The sequence below is a fragment of the Meles meles genome, chromosome 19 (assembly GCF_922984935.1).
Source record: "Meles meles chromosome 19, mMelMel3.1 paternal haplotype, whole genome shotgun sequence".
NCBI lineage: Eukaryota > Metazoa > Chordata > Mammalia > Carnivora > Mustelidae > Meles > Meles meles.
Genome location: NC_060084.1, coordinates 30,122,537 through 30,142,534, shown reverse-complemented (window position 1 = coordinate 30,142,534; position 19,998 = coordinate 30,122,537). Strand labels below are relative to the sequence as shown.

The 19,998-nt window shown below is 42.3% G+C and overlaps 1 protein-coding gene across 6 annotated transcripts in view; it reads left to right on the top strand.

The window, feature by feature from the left end:
- Positions 1-19,998, top strand: part of CHD9 (chromodomain helicase DNA binding protein 9) — a 223,333-nt gene that overhangs the window by 43,553 nt on the left and 159,782 nt on the right. For 3 of the 6 annotated variants that reach the window (XM_045987031.1, XM_045987029.1, XM_045987026.1), the window contains exon 1: positions 10,561-10,812. The exons of 1 other annotated variant lie outside the window; for it this stretch is intronic. The gene's annotated coding sequence lies outside the window, so the exon portion shown is untranslated. Of the gene's footprint in view, positions 1-10,559; positions 10,813-10,993; positions 11,073-19,998 lie in introns of those variants that run through there. 2 more of the 6 variants (XM_045987030.1, XM_045987028.1) reach the window with 2 other exon arrangements.

The following is a 19,998-nucleotide window of genomic DNA, read 5'->3' as shown; positions in this document are numbered from 1 at the left end:
TCTTCCAGGAGCGAGACAGCTTGTCTCTGCCAACAGATACTTGCTTTCTACTGGGCGGAGACAAATTAAATCAACAAGCAAACAGGACGGTGATGCGTATTAAGAAGGGAGTAGACTGTGACTAGGGGGTCAAGGAAGGCATCTCTGAGAAGCCATTTCTGCAGGACCTGAGGGGAACCAGGGATAAGGCAGAGGGAATAGAAGGTGAAAAGGTCCCAAGACAAGGAGGGTGGTGTGTTTGAGGAACAGAAAAGACTGCAGTCACTTTCATTTATCTAGAAAGAGGAGTGGCAGACAGTGAGCCAGCCCGACATTTCGTAGAGTTCACACAAATCACTCAGTATGTTCTTGCCAAATAGGACACATTCTTCCAAGGAAACACAAAGAGAAGTATCCTCCAGGAGCCAGGGTACTGTGTGTTGGACAAAGAGGGCCCCGCGGTAATTAGCCAAAAATTGCTGAGTATGAGAAAAAAAGTCGGCAGTCCTACATGCCACTGAGATAAGCTATGAAAAGGAAAAAATTCAGTTGTACATTTGATATCCAGAGGATTTGGCCTCATTCTTCAGTCTTTCGTCTTGTTGCTAACCATCACCTGAGTGCGCCCTGTCAGTGTGGCAGAACTCGCCTCGTTTCAGAACGCATCCGGTTCTCTGACAATATTTTTGGGGCCTCTACCCAACCAAACTTTCTGGAAGACAGACTGTTTGTCAGATATGTGGAAGGCTGGAGACATCAACTATGTGCCCGTAGGAGACCTAACTATTCCTATGACTTTCTTGTTTTAAGAAACACAGACCCCGCTCCCATCCTCATTTTTACACAAGACTTCTATGTAAATTGTGCAAGCTAACTAACTTCTTAACACCTAATGGCAAGCAGAGAAAAGAGCTGCACTGGTTTATTTTTAAAGCTTGCTTGCTTGCTCGCTTGCTTATATATTTATTTATTTTAGTAATCTCTACACCGTCGTGGGACTCAAACTCATGACCCCGAGATCAAGAGTCCCATGTTTCTGAGCCAGACTGAGCCAGCCAAGCACCCCAACACTTATTTTTAGCAAAACTTTCTGAGGTCTCTCTGCTATTAAATTTAAATTGTCTTTTCATTCATATAACCTGGAATTAATTTTCAGGGTTGACATGTTGTTACTCAGCCTCCATAAAACAAACCATGGGGTTCAATGCAAAGAAAATAACTATAATTAATATATATCCTCAACCCAAACATCCAAGAATTCCAATAATTTCCAAATGCTTTTGCATAAGAGATCATAATGACACCTTGATAAAATAGGAGTGCTTTAAAAGATGATCTTAATGGGAATGATAGCCCTTCTTAAATTCTTATGAGGCAAGGGAAAGCTTACCCAGTTATTTAAAGAAAAAAAAGATTATGGCAATTGTTAAAGGATTTCTTTTATTTCTAACAATATGAGTTTTATAAGCTCTTCCCATGGCATAAGTAGGAGCGTGAAACTCAGCCAATGGGATCATGGAAAGATGGTGACTGGATGATAGTCATGGCTAGTAAGGATGGAACAAAATAAGTCAAGAAAAATTCAGAGGGAACCTGGTACAGGTTTCTCTTTTTTGGAGTTTAAACAAGACGAGATGGATTTGAATCGCATCAGGATGGGTTTCTTCTTGAAATAAGATGCCTTTAATGCCTGTAAAACAAGCTAGTTGATTAGATATCTTCAAGTCTCTGGTTTCCACCAATCCTTCAGTTATATGGTAGAGATCACACATGTTTTTTTAAGCACAACAATTATGGTACCTGTAAATGAAGGTTAAGTATTACCAAAGTTAATAAGAATAATTAATTAGTGGGTATTTACATCACAGAATGTGATGGCCATGAGGCCAGAGGACTAGCTCTGTCTCGTTCATTGTCTTCCGAGCACCCAGCCCTGGGCCTGACACTTCATAGACACTCTTGGAATATTTGTTGAATGAACTCATTTTTCAAGTAGCAGCTGCATTGCACGCATTTGATCTCTCCAGACTTGATTTAGAAGTCACTTCTCCAGGAGCGCTTACCTTCCCCAAAGAGAAGCAGACTCACGAAGAAAGGGAAGGAGATGCTCCAGGATGAGCAAGGAAAACAGTGAAACCTCTTTTCTCCTGAAGACCTTTTAAGATTAGGACAAGCAACTGTTTGTGAAAGCAGACCAGTGGAAGATCTGAACTGTCAGGCAGGATCGTGCTTTGAAATATATTCCTGGCTAACCATGGGAATAAACTAGATCAAACTTACAGGCTCTACGATCTGTCCCTGATTAAACAGATAGGCCTTAAGAGCAGGCATGTGAAAAATGGCTGCCTGGCTGAACATATCCTTCGGATATTGTTATTAGCAGCAGCCTCCAGATTTGAAAACAGTGCGAAACACGTTTTCAAATGAGCTTTGAGGTGCTTTAAGCTACGGCTGAAAGCTTACCTAGCCTTCTTTTCTATTTGCTTGAACAAGAGCCTGAAAAGAAGGTTAAAGAGCTTTCTAGTGATGTCCTTCACTCCTGTCCTAAAAAGAACCTCTGTTCTTCACTGAGTTAAGGAGATTTCACAACTCCCAGAGGATAATGTGAAGTTAGTTTTTGCTCACTGCTGAACCAACGAAAGTTCCTTTCAAATTCTTTTCCTGGACTGGAAAAGTGTCTGAACTCTTCAAGCTACTACTCATTATTGCAGAAAGGTGGAAATTATGTTCTATTCTATAATATAATGGAACATAAAATATTTAAATAAAAATTTAAATCGATGTAAAATGAGTGAAAGGTTAAAAAAGCATGCTGTAGGGGCACCTGGGTGGCTCAGTGGATTAAGCTGCTGCCTTCGGCTCAGGTCATGATCTCAGGGTCCTGGGATCGAGCCCCGCATCGGGCTCTCTGCTCTGCAGGGGGCCTGCTTCCTCCTCTCTCTCTGCCTGCCTCTCTGCCTACTTGTGATCTCTCTCTCTGTCAAATAAATAAATAAAATCTTGAAAAAAAAAAAAAAAGCATGCTGTAGCGTTTAGAAGTACTTATCATTGGTCTGTGAAAGAACATTTTCTTTAGTGCCTCAGCCTGTAAGTGAATGTTGCTAAAGATGAGCGAGAAAATATTTTATACACATATTTTTCATATTCTATGACACATTTATTATTAATAATTTATTATTTATATAGGGATAGTAATCCCTTTCGTAATTGACACTGCACCCAGCCTTGTACACATATATGCTGTAGGTATTTAAATGCATGTAAATTATACTAAAGTCACAATACTGGCAAGCACAATATGAGAAATAACAGTGCCACTATCAGCAATCTTCAGACTTAAAAAATTATTCACTGCTTAACTAATTTGATCAAAGTAATTAAAATATATCTGTTCCTGGGGTACCTGGGGGACTCGGTCAGTTAAGCGTCTGTCTTCCACACAGGTCATGATCCTGGAGTCCCAGGATCAAGCCCCGTATCAGGCTGCCTGCTCAGCAGGGAGTCTGCTTCTCCCTCTCCTGCTCCCCCTGCTCATGCCCTCTCTCTCTGTCAAATAAATAAGTAAAATCTAAAATATATATATATATATATATATATATATGTTCCTTTTGTCTCAACATGTGTTCATACATGTGGTTAAGTGAATATATATATACACGCAGTCCATATACATGGATTTAATGTATATAATACTTATATAACAAAGTTGGAAGTTGCTGGCTAGGCATCACTTTTTAAAATAGCTTTATTGAGATAGTATTCACTTACCGTAGAATTCACACTTCATTGCTGATGTGCAGTCATTACCACAAACTAATTTTAGAACATTTTCATCACCCCCAAAAGTACTGTTAGCAATCACTTTCCATTCTTCGTGCCCTTTCCTCCAACCCAGATGTTGGCAACCACTAATCTACTTTCTGTCTTTGTAGACTTGCTTACTCTGGACTTCTTACATAAATGGAATCCTACAACATGTAGTCTTTTGTATTTGGCTTTGATCTCCCTGAATGTTTTCAAGGTTTAGCCATATTGTAGCATGTATCAGGACTTAATCTTTTTTTTTTAATTGGTCTTTTTTTTAAATAAAGATTTTATTTATCTATTTGACAGAGAGAGAGAGAGAAATCACAAGTAGGCAGAACAGCAGGCAGGGCCGGGGGGTGGGGAAGCAGGCTCCCTGCTGAGCAGAGAGCCAGATGCTGGGCTCAATCCTAGGACCCTGAGATCATGACATGAGCCAAAGGCAGAGGCTTAACCCACTGAGCCACCGAGGCACCCCCTAATCTTCCTTTATGGCTGAATAATAGTCCAGTGTGTGGAGAAACCATTTTTGGTTATCCATCAGTTGACGGACATTTGGTTTGTTTCCATTTGGGGGCTGTGATGAATAATGGTTGCCATGAACATTTGTGTCCAAGTTTTTGTGTGAACCTGTTTTCATTTGGGGGGGTTGCTGTGTCATCTAATAACTGTGTAACTTTTTGAAGAACTGTTTTTCTGAAATGACTACACCATTTCACATGTCTACCAGCAATCTAAGAGGGTTCCGATTTCTCCACGTGCTCCCCAACACTTGTTATTGCCTGCCTGCCTTATGAGAGCTATCCTAATGGATGTGAAGTGGTATCTCAGGGTGGTTTTGAGTTGTGTTTCTCTAAGAACTGATGCTGTTGTGCATCTTGTGCGTATTGGCTATTTGTCCATCTTCACTGGAGAAATGTCTGTTCAGAGTATTCAAAAATACTTTGCCTATTTTTACATTGGGTTATTTGTCTTTTTATTGTTGAGTTGTAAGAAGTCTTTTTTTTTTTTTAAGATTTTATTTATTTATTTGACAGGCAGAGATTACAAGTAGGCAGAGAGGCAGAGGAAGCAGGGTCTCCACAGAGCAGAGAGCCCGATGCAGGGCTCGATCCCAGGTCCCTGGGATCATGACCAGAGCTGAAGGCAGAGGCTTTAACCCACTGAGCCACCCAGGCGCCCCGAGTTGTAAGAAGTCTTTGTACGTTCTTGATCCTGGGCCCTTATCAGATGTGTGATTTGCAAATATTTTCTCATCTGTGGGTATCTTTGCATTTTCTTTTTTTTTTTTTTTTTAGATTCTATTTATTTATTTGACAGAGAGAGATCACAGGGAGACAGAGAGGCAGGCAGAGAGAGAGAGGTAAGCAGGCTCGCCACTGAGCAGAGAGCCCGATGTGGGACTTGATCCCAGGACCCTGAGATCATGACCTGAGCTGAAGGCAGTGGCCCAACCCACTGAGCCACCCAGGCACCCTCTTTGCATTTTCTTAACGGTATCCTTTGAATCACAGAAGTTTTTCTATGTTGATGTTCAATATATCAACATTTTCTTTGGTTTCTTTAATTTTAACAAAGCTCAATTTATATTTCTCTTTGTTGTTTATGCTGTGTTATCATGTACTATATACAAAACCACTGCCTAACCCAAGGTCCTGAAGATTTACTCCTGTGTTTTCTTCTTAGAGCTTTATGGTTTTACCTCTTAACATTTAGGTCTATGATCCCTTTTGATTTATTTTTTTCTGTATGGTATAAGGTAGGGATCCAGCTTCATTCTCTAGCATTTGTATCTCTAGTAGTCTTCCTTGATTTACATTTTAGCACTCTTTTTGAAAATGAATTGACCAAAAAAAAAAAAAAGAAAAGAAAAGAAAAAAGAAAGAAAAAGAAAATAAATTGACCATGAATATAAAAGTTTACTTCTGGACTCTCAGTTCTATTCTGTTGATCTACATGTCTATCCTTACGCCAGTTCACAGTGTCTGGATTACTATAGCATTGTAGTAAGTTTTGAATCAGGAACCATGAGCCCTTCAACTTTCTTTCTTTTTTATGAAGGATTTTTTAAAAAATTATTGTTTTTGTTGTTTTTTAAGTAACCTCTGTCCCCAGTGTAGGGCTTACCCTCACAACCCTGAGATCAAGAGTCACATGCTCTATGGACTGAGCCAGCCAGGTGCTCCAAGGGATTTTTTTTTTTTTTTTAAATCCAGTGTAGTTAACACACAGTGTTGTGTTCATTTTGGTCTTTTTGTTTGTTTGTTTTCAAGGACGTTTTGACTATTCCATGAGTGTCACTTTAGGAGGTCTCACTGAGATAGGGTCTATTGCTTAGTTTTGCAGTTCTAGGCCTTTGAAAAAATTATTGAGGTACAATTGACATATATTGGCTTTAGGTATACAACATAATGATTCAGTATTTGTATATATTGGGGAATGATCACAGAAAGTCTAATTAACATCCATCACCATACATAATTACAAACATTTTTCCTCTTGGGATGAGAACTTTTAAGATTTATTCTCTTAGCAATTTTCAAATATGCAATGCTGTACATTACATCCCCATGGCTTATTCTGTAACTGGAAGTTTGTATCTTTTTTTTTTTTTTTTTTAGATTTATTTATTTGAGAGAGAGAGAATACGAGTGGGAGGGGTAGAGGGAGAGGGAGAGAGAACCCCAAGCAGACTCCGTGCTGAAGGCAGAGCCTGACATAGGGCTTGATCTCACAACCCTGAGATCACAATCTGAGCTGAAACCAAGAGTTGGCTGCTCAACCCACTGTACTACCCAGGCGCCCTGGAAGTTTGTGTCTTTTGACCCTCTTCACCCATTTTCCCCATCCACTTCCCCCTCCTCTGGTAGTCTGTTTTTGGTATATATGAGCTTAGCGGGGCTTTTTTTTTTTTTTAGATTTCACATGTAAGTGAGATCATGTGGTATTTGTCTTCTCTGTCTGACTTTACTTAACCTAATACCCTCAAGGTCCATGTATTGTTGCAATGGCAAGATTTCATTCCTTTTTATGGATGAATAATATCCCATCGTATATACATACCACATTGCCTTTATCTGTTTCTCCATTAATAGACACTTAGGTAGGGGTACCTGGCTGGCTTATTCAGAAGAGTGTCCATTCGACTCTTGATCTCAAGGTCATGAGTTCAAGCCCCACACTGGGTGTAGAGATTACTTAAGTAAATAAACTCAAAAAAAAAAAAAAAAACAAAAACAGTTACACTTGGGTTGTGTCCATGTCTTGGCTATTATAAATAATGCTGCAGTGAATGGTGGTTGGGGGCGGAGTGCAGATATCTTTTCAAGCTAAAGGTTTTGTTTTCTTCAGATTAAAAACCCAGAAGAGGAATTGCTGGCTCATTTGGTAGTTCTATTTTGAATTTTTGAGGAACCTCCATACTGTTTTCTATAGTGGCTGCACCAATTTACATTTCCATCAACAGTGCACAAGGGTTCCCTTTTCTCTGTTACTCTCAACACTTACTTCTTGTCTGATAATAGCCATTCTGAGGTGAGTTTTAGGATCTTGAGTATATCAGTTTCCCACAAAAGTGAACAGAGCACTGGTTCCTATTCCTCAAACTTGCCAGAAAATGTCATTCAATGTATGTGTTTTGGGATATTCCTTTTTTGGTGTCCTTACCCAAAATGCCGGTGGGGCAGTTCCCCCTTCTAAGATGCCAAATTCCTAACCAGGAGGTTGCTTGCTAAATATGGAATTCACAACTACTGCTTAAAGGAGGAATGTAATGTAATGGTTAAGAGTTTCAGACTTTAGGACCAGCCAGCTCTAAGTTTGAATCCTACCTCTGGCACTCAGTGATTGTGTAACCAGAGCAAGATTTTGGATCCTATTCATCTGTACAGTGGGAGAAATCAGCCCTTCCTTATAGAGTGGTTGTGAAGTAAAGTGAAATAATAAATGTAAACCCTTAACACACCGCCAAGGACTAATGGTACCTGTTGGGCTTATGGAATGTTTCCTTCAGAGTGTGAAGAACCACTCTTTGTCATAGCACAGGCTTTCTGGTGCTTTGAATCATTGTGTCTGCAAATAGAGGACCTTTTTGGTTTGAAAGGCAATGGATAGAACTGGAGCCAGGTTTACTCTAGAGTGGGATAGAGGGACCTGGAGAGCATTGCCACCACCTGCCTCTGGATATTCCATTGCCTGGAGGAAATGGTAGGCCAGTGTTGCCAGATTTTGTTGTTGTTGATGATAATTGACTTTTGTTCACTCAGTCAGAAGAGCATGCAGGTCTTGATCTCAGGGTCATCAGTTCAAGCCCCACATGGGGTGTAGAGATTACTTAAATAAAACTTTAAAAAAATAATTAAAATAAATTGCAGAGGGTAGTATTTGCTGATCCAGCCTCTTAATTCTGGAATTTAGAGCCATCCTTTGCAATAACTTCTTCAGAGTCCATATATGCAGAAACCTCAGTTACTGAGAATACCACTGAGATTTAAGAAATAAGTTGAACAGTCAAAATAGATATCACACAAAGTCATGCACTTCAGCCATAAGAGAATCCTACAGAAAATCTTTACTCAAAACCCGAGAGTCTCGGGGGCCTGGGTAGCTCAGTGGGTTAAGCCTCTGCCTTCGGCTCAGGTCATGATCTCAGGGTCCTGGGATCGAGTCCCGCATCAGACTCTCTGCTCGGTGCAGTGGAGGGCCTGCTTCCGCCTCTCTCTCTGCCTGCCTCTGCCTACTTGTGATCTCTCTGTCAAATAAAGAAAATCTTAAAAAAAAAAAAAAAAAAGAAACCCGAGTCTAAACTAATGAAAGTTTATCAGTGTGTATTCATAGTAGAATAGAAGCAGAAAGAAAGAAAGAAAAGAAAAAGGAAGGAAGGAAGGAGACTATTAGGTGGAAAAATAGAGAAATGTCAGTCCGTAGTGAGGAATAAGACATAGAAAAAGATGGATGTAAGTTTAAAATAATAACAGCTTTCTAGAGACCATTTTTCATTAGGGCAAATAGGTCTACATACTTCTGAGGGCATTCTTGATCATAATAGAATACAATAATGCCCATAATGATGCTCTTTAAGCACCAAGTATAAGTAATGTTCAAAGATTCAAGAAAATTGGGGGGGGGGGGGGGAGTTCTGTAAAAAGTAGCTAAAGTTTTAGACAAAATACGGAATGTCTTATTCTCTAACATCTGTAAATGAGCTGTTACTGCCCTTAAATTTGATTCAACAGGTTAAATTTGCAAACAGAAGCAGTATTCAAATAAGAAGTAGTGTAGGGAGCTCTGGGGGTGAACTGTTTCTGTGCATTCTTATCCTAGTATGTGGTTGTTATTAAGTATCCTTGAGAGGAATCAAAGCTGTAATTGTAACTCTCTCTCAGCAGGGTTCCCTCCCAGCCCCTTCCATATCTGAGCTAAATAGACTTGTGTTGATCCACCCTGGAGGGCCTGCACCAGGACATATAAAGAATGAAATTACCTGGTAAACTAGCACTCTGTATACCGCAGCCATTACCCTCTGGTCAGGCATAAACAAGCACAGTGACATTGCTCTGTGCTTCTTTGTGGAGTCTGAAATTCTTGAATTTTCTGTCCACTGTAAGATGAATGCTAAATGTCACCCACCATGGATTTGAAACGGTAAACAGTTTCCAACAAACATAAGGTAGACAGACTGAAGTCCTAGCATCCCATTATTTTGTCTATCTCTCATTCCCGCTTCAATCAGGTATTAAAGCCAGCCCAGAGTCTGAAAGGCATCCGTAGAATTTTAGAGCTGGAAGGTTTTTAGGAAATTTGTCCAGCCTCTTCGTTTTACAGAAGGGAAAACCGAGGCCCTGGGACATGTTATGATTTCATGTAGGTCACACAGTTAATTAGAGACAGAGCGAGCGGGAACCCAGGTGTCCCCACACCTTCATTGGACAGTGGTTTTCTAGTAGGCCACCTGCTCCTAGACCAGTGTCCCCCCCACCTCCTTTCCTCCCCCCCCCGCCCCCGTTTGTTCTTTCTTTCCCTTCATAGCTGTGCAAATCAGAACGTGGGCCTGAACATCGGGAAGACTAGGTGTCAGCCCCAGCTCTCCGCCACTTGAGGTGCGCGCTCGCTCTCTCTCTGCATCAGGACTTGGGGCTGGGTCTCTCCTAAGCCGGCGCCTTCTCCATGGCAGGTGCTTAGCACCTGGACTGAATCGCTGCATCATTGCGGCGCCACTCTCTTTGCTCCGGATTTTACAGCACAGGCGTGTGTCACGGCGGTGTCAGAGCGTAAGGAGGACGCGGGTCCGAATCCACGCCTTTGAAAAGGGAGACTCAGGACACTGTCTCGGTTCCCGGTTGGCCCCGGGCTGGCGGAGAGATGCCCAGCGCGTGAGTGACCTCGGCGCCGACCCCGCCACTGGTCAGCTCGCGGCCGGGGCGTGCCTGCCGGGCCTGACGTGGCGGCGGGGCCGCGGGGAGGGGAGAGGCCGTCTCGAGGGCGCGGCCTGACGTGGCGGCCGCGGCGGGGCCGCGGGGCGGCGAGGGGAGCCCGGGCCACTGCACTGCCCCGCGCTCCGGCCAGAGGGCGCCCGGCCCCAACACTTCCCCGCCCCGAGGCCGCCCGAGGATCCAGCAGTAACCGCACCGGCGATTGGGTCGGCGGCGCGGCGGGGCCATGTTGGAGCGGGGCGACGACCCCGCCTCCCGCCGCCCTCCGTCCCGGGTCAGGCCGGGTCGGGAGGGAAGCGGAGCGGGGAGAGGGATCCTCCCTCCCGGGTCTCCCGACGCGGCGGGAGCGGCGGCGGGAGCGGCCGCGTTCACAGCCGCCCCTCTGAGCCCCGGCCAATCAGCGGCGCGGGTACAAATATGCAAATGGCGCGCCGGTGCTGCCGGAGTGCCGCTCGCAGGGGCTGGTGGGGTCGCGCTGGGGGAGTGAACTGGGCCAATCAGGCGGGTGCGTGGCGGCGCGGGGGAGGTGGTGCCCCTTCACTCCTCCCTCCTCTCCCTCCCGGCCCCGCGCTGACAGGGGGGCCTGGCCGCGCCGCCGGTAAGTGCCGCCGCCGCCGCCGCCCGCCGTTGCCGCCCGCCGTTGCCACCCGCCGCCCCAGGCGTTGGGAGGAAGCCCGGGGGCACCGCGGGGCAGCGGTCGCTGCTCAACTGGTGGGGAGAGGCGGGGGCGGGTTCTGTCAGCCGGGTGGTCGCCTGAGGCCGCCCCCGCCCGGCCAGCCGCGCGTGTCAGTCTCGGTCGAGGCGGGGGGCGGCGGGGGCGCCTCAGTCATGGCGAAGCCCGAGAGCCAGCGAGCGGCGGTGAGTACGTGCAGCCGCCGCCGCCGCTCGGCCGGGGGGGTCGGGGCAGGCCCGGCCGCGCCGCCGCCGCCGCCGGCGGAGGTGAGGGGCCCGCGCCCGGGGACGGCGGGGAGGTTGGGGAGGGGGCGCTGCCCGCACGTGCGGCCCAGCCCGCCCGCGGCCCGCCCCGCGCCTGTCATGGCTGCGGGCTGCTGCTCCCGCCCCCCCTCCGGGCCCGCAGACCCTGGGGTCGGGACCTGGCCGCCGCGCCTGTTGCGTCGGGCGGAGGTGAGGGCAGGGTGGGCAGGGCCCCGCTTCTCCGCCCCGCGCGAGGTCGGGGCCTCCTGGTCCGCACGCTTCCCTCCCGAGGGTCGGGCTTCCCTCCATCCTGCAGCCTCTTCCCCCGCCCGCCTGCTTTCTCGCCTCCGTGACTCATGACAGGGCGTCCCGCGCGAGCGCTGGGTGTCCCCGAGCCCGGGACGCCCCCGGCGCTCTCCCGGGCCTTGCCTGCTGGGTTACGACAGCACTGCCTTCCCTGTGATCCTTCGCCCCGAGGGGCAGCCCCGAGGGTCTCTCCACGTCTGCAGCGGGGCCCGGACCCCGCGGTTGCTGCCGCTTTCTTGGGCTCTGGGTGTGGAACGTGATGGGTGGTTCCAAGGCTGTCTTCGCGGACATCCATCCCCAAGCCAAGCACGACCCGGAAAGCCTGGGTGTCTTACTGGCCTGCCGTCGCAGTCGCCAGCTCAGAGTGGTTTCTGTTTGTTCCTTTTTTGGTTCTGTTTTGCCTTTTTTTCTTTTTTTTTTTTTAAAGAAAAATAAAACTTTTCGGAACAAAGTAGACAAAAAAATTTCTTAAATTGTGATATTAACAGTGTTACATAGTTACTTTCCTGGGAGTCTGGGATTTGACACTACTGTGACTTTTCTCCGTTATGTGACATACTCATAACTACCTAAGGATTGCCCCGTATTAAATAAAGTTTATTTTCATTAATAAAATCACTATCACAATTTAGTTTCTCAGTTTTGCATGCTACTTTTCACCTTTTCCTCTTCTCTGATTTCAAACTCCAGTTCTACTTAACCGACTAGGATCTTGAACAGAAAAAAGGGCTTACCTTGTGTAATGTTACTCTACCTAAACTCTGCATAATTGTACAGGTACTTTTTTAAAAGAAGGGCTAGGTCTGCAAACACTTAAATGTACAGAAGGTACTTACCTCGTGGGGGTGGGGATTCCACATTGCAGAGGGAGGGAGGGGGTGCGTGTGCGCGCGCGCGCGTGTGTGTGCACGAGTGTGTGTCTTAGTTTTGGGGGGAGGGGGTTTCAGTGCAAAAGGATGAACATAGTGTTTCTTCATTTCTGTTAGATTTACAGAACTTGAAATTAAGTGGGACTTTATGCTAATAGCAGGGAGCCTTCCATACGATAGATATGGGATAAATATTTGCTCTAAGCAAGTTAAACATGTATCCTGTATCTTCCAAGACTGTCTCTGCTTTATTGCTTAGACACTTCACATTAAGTAGCTATAGTGTTCTACAACCTTTAGCAGCTTGGTGAGTTTCCTGTAAACTACAGGTCACGTAATATAGTCATGATATGCTCTGGGTGGGGGTAAAGTAGTTGCCTCCCAGATTTGATTGATACATCTTTGTCATTCTGGACAGTTTCAGGAGAGTGGGTGTTGTAAGGTTAAAAAACAAAAACCTTGTGATTGACTAACTAGGAGAAGGTGATGTCCTAAGGACATAAGAAATAGTATTAGAGAAAATGTGCTGGTGTAACTGGTAAAACCTTCTTGGAAGAAGTTCTGATTGGAGAGAATCAGAACTTTGTCACTTTACTAGGTGTATAGCTGTAGTCAGATTTCAACCTCTGTGAACCCAACTTTTCTTGAATTTTACAGTTCTCCAAATCTGAGTATCCCAGAGATCGGTCCTTTGAAATATAAAAGTTACATCTGGTTTTAGGTATAAGAAAAGGCAGAGGTTTTGAAACAGACAGTGGTAAGCTGGCCTTACCCTAAAAGAACATTTTTAAAAGAATAAGCTCAAGTGGGCAGGTATGAATAAGAAAGCAGTATTGTTAAAGAAAAAGAAAAAAAAACTGACAAGATTAGATTAATAAAATCCTAAAATTTTGAACTTGGAAGTATCTTTAGAGACTTTTTTTAACTCCAAATCCCTTTTCTAATGTAACTGAATACCTTCTGTAAGATATTAAACTAGACTGGCAGTTTACCTATGGAAACCAGGTAGAACTAAAGGAAGGGCTTACTCTATAAATTTAGGAGGTAGGAACTGAAGAAGCATTACAGACTTAGAGGTAAAATTTATTGTAGTTTCAGTAGTAAAATAAAAATTTTGGCACATGTGAACATTTTAGATACCCTGAAAGGTTATACGTGTTAATCGCTAATATAAATGTAGTGGAAGAAAAAGTCAATGAAAGACTTAGAGAAGACAAAAATGAAATCTTAGAGAGGTTAAAGTATAAAGAAAAACCGAAATAATAGATCTACTGGGAAAATTCCATTATATATCAGTATAGTGAATACAGAACATTGGTAAGAATACGGAAACTTAAGGCATTTGGTTAGAGTGAAAATTAATCATGAAACTAATATTGTCATAAATGTTTGAAAAACTTTGAGAGCCAAAAAATTGGAATCAGAAGAGATTTATGGACACTGAGGAGACAGAATGATTTTGTTGTAACCTTTTAAATGTCTTGTAGCTGTTGTGGTCTTAGGGTGATTAACCCGTCTTAACCATACAGATTCTTTACATGATAGAAGGTTTAGCTTTTTTGCACTTACTTTGTGAATATAAGTTGCCACATTCCAGTTTTATAATTGCCTTCTGACACTGGGTTTCTTTTTACTTGTTTGGGCTTCCCTCCCATCCATTCTACCCCTAAGTTTTACCAGTCTGTGAATATTCAGGTCAAATTCCACCTTGCAAATAAGACCATTTCTTGTCATTGTAGCCGTTGTGGATTTCTCCTTCCCATGAGACCATAGCATTATTATTTGTCTCACTTATTTGACATCACGTAAAACTTCCTGACCTTATCTCCACTGTATTTCTTTTAATTTTGTGGAAACACCTTTTGCTCCATTTTAGAAACAGTTGGAAAGCTGATTAAGTGATAAGGAAAAACTCAGAGAAGGGAAAACCACTTTGAGCTGTAATTCATTTTCTGAACTCCAGGTCACTCACATCCATTCGTTCATTAAACAGATTAATTTATTGATTCCTGTATTAATCAATTTATTATATAACAATTTATTAAGTGATTCCTACCTTTGTGGAATGTATAGTCTAATAGTGGAAACAGATAAGTAAAGAACAGGGAAAGTAAATCACAGGGAAACAGGGCAAGTAAATAACAAATGTAAAATTACAACTTGTAGAGAATTCAATAAGGGAAGAAACTAGACTGCTGTGAAAAAAATGGGGACAATTGTAGGGTCAGAAAGGTCTCTCTCAGGTGGTAAGATTTAAGTTGAGACAAAATATAAGCTAGATAGGGAAAGACTTTCTTGGAAAAGAAAATACGTATGAAGGCAAGAAAGCTTAATATGTTGGAAGAAATGAAGGAAGTTCAGGGTGGCAGGAGTATAATAATAGAGGAAAACCTTGCAAGGTGAGAGATAGGCAGAGAGCAGATCATATAGGACCTTACAGGGCATTTTGAAGACCTGGATTTTACTAAGGATGTTGCAGTCAATCATTGAAGATTTTGAAGTAGGGGAGTACTGTGCTTTAGATTTCAAGAATGAAACTTTGGTTAAGAATGGATTAGAGAAAGGCAAGGATGAAAGCAAAGACTACTACTGCACTTGTTGAGGTAAGATGATGATAGCTGGCACTAGGGTAGGAATATCATCTGATAAAGAGAGACAGAGAGGAGATGGGAATGGCAGGGGCATTGACAACTTCATGACGGATTAGATATTAAAGGGAAGATGTCAAAGTGACCTCCAGGTTCCTGGCTTGAGGACCTAGAAAGATGATGGTGAGATTTACTGAGATGAACATGGGGAGAAGAAAAGGTTTGGCAAGAAATTAAGTTTTGAACACCATTCCCAGGCAAGACCTTTGGAAGGTAGAAGGCTGGGGGTGAGGGGCTACCTTTGTTTGAATGATAGTGGTCTCCGTTGGGATAGGTTTAATTATGTATATGGCACCATATTACAATGTACTTTCAAGGTGTTTTTTGGGTTTTTTTTAAGATTTTATTTATTTGACAGAGATTACAAGTAGGCAGAGAGGCAGGCAGAGAGAGAGAGGAAGAGAAGCAGGCTCCCCGCTGAGCAGAGAGCCCGATGCCGGGCTTGATCCCAGCACCTTGAGATCATGACCTGAGCCGAAGGCAGAGGCTTTAACCCACTGAGCCACCCAGGCGCCCCTTAAGGTGTGTTTTGAGACGAGGAAGCTTCATATTTGTGTTAGAAAAATTGGTAACTGAAATGATCTTTTTAACAATACAGTTCAGTTTTTGAAAGTTTTTTTTTTTTTTTAAGATTTTATTTATTTGACCAGAGAGAAATCACAAGAGAGGCAGGCAGAGAGAGAGGAAGGGAAGCAGGCTCTCCGCTGAGCAGAGAGCCCAACGTGGGGCTCGATCCCAGGACCCTGAGATCATGACCTGAGCCGAAGGCAGCGGCTTAACCCACTGAGCCACCCAGGCGCCCCAGTTTTTGAAAGTTTATTTGTGAAAATTTTCTTAATACAGCTTTTATTAGATAACTTTTGAGAAAATATCTGTAGTATGAGATGGGTTTTGATATTATTTGGGTGATGGTGCAGAATTCAGAAGTCTTATAATCTTGATGTTCTCAAGAAAGTGGCACTCTTTAAAGTTATTAGCTTGTAGGCAGCCTTATATTTATCATTTTTAATGAGGCTTCTGGTGTTTATGGGTAAAAATTATAAGTGCAGGCCATTAGGAGCTATTCTCTATCAAATAACTATAGATACTGATGTTTCTGTTATAATTTGTCATTAGCTTAGCAAATAATATCTTTTTTTTTACTGTACTTTTAAAACTTTTTTTAACCAGTAATTTTATTTTATTTTTTTTAAAGATTTTATTTATTTGACAGAGAGAAATCACAAGAGAGGCAAGCAGAGAGAGAGGAAGGGAAGCAGGCTCTCCGCTGAGCAGAGAGCCCGATGCGGGACTCGATCCCAGGACCCTGAGATCATGACCTGAGCCGAAGGCAGCGGCTTAACCCACTGAGCCACCCAGGCGCCCTAACCAGTAATTTTAAATATTGTTATTGCTACAAAGGGACACAGTTGAAATCTGAAGAGAAAAAAAAGAAAGATTATTTTTCTTATTCAGTGGTCATTTCAGTTTAGTTTACCTGACTTATGCAGCTGCAGTATAAAGTATATTAAAATTTATTCTATTGGAAATCAATGGCTTTGCTTCTGAATGATAGCTGCTAATGTATCTTATTCTTTTATAACAAGGAGGAAAAAACAGGCACCTGGGTGGCTCAGTGGGTTAATCCTTTGCCTTCCGCTCAGGTCATGATTCCAGGATCCTGGGTTGAGTCCTGCATGGGGCCCTCTGCTCAGCAGGGAGCCTGCTTCCCTCTCTCTCTCTGCCTGCCTCTCTGCCTACTTGGGATCTCTGTATGTCAAATGAATAAAATCTTTTTTTTTTTTTTAAAGGAGGAAAAATGGCTAGGATAATGGTTAGGTTTCATATATTTTACATAAAGTTTGTTTCATCTTAAAATTTTGTGCTTTATTACACATTACTAAGTAAATTCAAAGTTACTCTTTTTTCATGGAATTAGCTGGAATTCAGTATTTTTTTCCCAGTTATGTTATCTTTTACAGTGTTTATCTTTAAAATGGCAATTAAGGGGCACCTGGGTGGCTCAGTGAATTAAAGCCTCTGCCTTCGGCTCAGTCATGATCCCAGGGTCCTGGGATCGAGACCCGCGTCAGGCTCTCTGCTCGGCAGGGAGCCTGCTTCCTCCCCTCTCTCTCTCTCTCTTCCTGCCTCTCTGCCTACTTGTGATCTCAGTCTGTCAAATAAATAAAATCTTAAAAAAATAAAAAAATAAAATGGCAATTAAATATTTATTCATTAAAATTTTTTTTTTTCAATCAAGGAACTGGAAAGCTTTCCCTAAAATAAATCTAGGGATTCAAGATTCTACATTTAGTGCACTTATTTAGTCCATTTTATAGATGAAGAAACTGAGCTACAGAGAAACTGAGTTGCCTGAGCTTTCTAGTATTAGGGAATATTTTATATCAGGTTGCATAAATTAGTGAATTCACTGCATATCAAAATACAAGAATACACTTAGTTCTGATTTGGTGAACATGTGTTAAGATCAGTAGTAAAGTTTACATAAGTCATTTCAGAAACCATCCTATATTTACTTACCAATATTATTTTGAGTGACATGTACTCTAAATGGTGACTTAAAAATATTTACTTATGATTCATCTTGTTTCAATTAGGTTTTTAATTTTTTGATAAGTTTCAGAAAAGTATATGTCATAAGTTTATAGCTCTATGATTTATTATAAAGTAAACATCCTGTAACCACAACCTAGGTCAAGGAATAGAATGTTATCGGCAACCCCCAAGCTTCTCTCATACTCCCTTCCAATCATCCCTTCCTTTCACCCTCCCAGAGATGAACACTATGCTGACTTCTAAAATCATAGAGTAGTTTTGGCTGTTTTTGAACTTTATATAAGTGAAATCATATAGTATGTGTTCTTTTGCTTAATTGCTTATTTTAAAAAAGATTTTATTTATTTATTTGATAGACAGAGATCACAAGTAGGCGGGGGGGGGGGGGGGCAGGCTCCCTGCTGAGCAGAGAGCCGGACACGGGGCTCAATCCCAGGACCCTGGGATCATGACCTGAGCCAAACACAGAGGCTTCACCCACTGAGCCACCCAGGTGCCCCGAATATTAATAATATTATGAGACTAATCTGGTTTTTTTTAATTTAATTTTTAAAGATTTTATTTATTTATTTATTTGAGAGAGATTGAGGGAACAAGTGGGAGATGGGAGAAGGGTCAGAGGGAGAACCAAACTCCCTGTGGAGCAGAGAGCCCGATACAGGACTCGATCCCAGGACCCTGGTATCATGACCTGAGCCAAAGGTAGATGCTTAACCCACTGAGTCACCCAGGTGCCCAATCTGTGTTTTTCCATGTAGAAGTAGTTCAGTCATTCTCATTGCTAATGATTCTAACGTAGGATGAACACATTTTCAGTTTGGAACTGTTGCGAGTAATACTGACTGATACGAACATTTCTAACATTTCTGTACATGACTTTTGGTATGCAAACATTTCTGTGGCATATATATCTCTAGAAGTAGAAAAATTGGTCATGGGTATGCATATATTCAATTTTACCAATAATGCTGTATCATTTTCCAGATTTGTTGTTCCAATTTATACTTGTTTTAGCAGTGTATGAGAATGCCAGTTGCTTTATATTCAGTTGTGTGGTTTGATTAAAATACCACTCTATAGTATTTGAAAAATCTTGTGTTCTTTTTTAAAAACCTCCAAAGATGAATTGATGGGTAGGTATTTCTACCTAGTAAAACAAATGAATACCTCTGTTGTGCCTGTTGGATTACAGCATATTCAAACAAAACATAGTTTTTTGTTTTCAAATAAGAGATCTTTTCTCGATCCTTAAAAATGTTTGGTTTTGCAACACAGTGACTAGTACAGCATTATAGGGGATATGGTTTGGAAAGGATGAAAAAAATAACATATCTATAACTTAAGAAATCTTAAAGGAGATAGGAAAAAACTTTCAGCAAAATAAATATGGTAACTACTAGGTGACATGTACATGGTACTTAGAAATAAGGCCCTGGAGGGGCCTTTCCTGGAGGGGAGTATTATAAAGATGTATATCATTCCTGAGATGAATAGTGTTATATCAGAAATGGCCAAAGCTCACAGGACTACTAACAGGGTTATACATCATTATGTATCTAGGGAACCAACCGATTGCTTTTCTGGTATGTTCTTGGTCAGAGACCTCAAGGAAGGCAATGAAATGCTATATGGTCTCATTAAGGTAGTGAGAAATTGAGTTTTATATCTTGATTTTATTCTAGTAGAAAGAAAAAAATGTTTTTAATAATTTATAGTATTCCAGAAAAAAATGGAATTGAGTTTCTCAAGGATTTGAATGTGAAATGGCATCTTAGAAGATGTATTGAGGAAGATGTGTCAACATTTGACTGAATTCGAAATGCTAAGTAAATGGATTTGATAGAAATGAAGTCACTGCATAAAATCTTATGTCTATTAAACTACTTTAAATGAATCAGAAAGGGAAGGAAAGCTATAAGAAAGAAAATCCAAGATAGTGTAGTGTCATAGAAGCTGAGAGAATTTCCAGAAGGCAGAGGGTTACTTGAACTGAATTCAGGAAACATTTATACAGCTTTTGTGATAGGCCAAGCAGACTGGTAACTGGTACTGCAGATGAATAAGTCATGGGCCTTGTTCTTTAAGCATTCAGTGCCTAAATGGTGTATGTATGAGAGATGGGAGATGCATGGATGATTGGAGGCGTCGTATAGAAGATGGCATTTTTGAGTTCAGCTTCTGTCACTTTTGTTAGTGATGGCAAGTGTTTCTTAGTGGTCAAAGATGCAGGTTGAGAGAACATTTGGATTTGCCTAGGAGCTTTAGTCACATTTGGAAGTATAGTTTCAGTAATTTTATGGGGGCAGAAAGTAAAGTACAAGAGATTAACAGGCAAGCGGGTATTTGGAAAATGAAGACAGTAGATCACTTATTCTCAATATTTGTCACTGTATGGAAGGATAGACATAGGTGATTTTGTGTGTGCATTTTTGTTAAGGTTAAGAGGGACCTACTGCCTAAAGTTAGAAAGGAAGCAGGTAATTGCAAGGG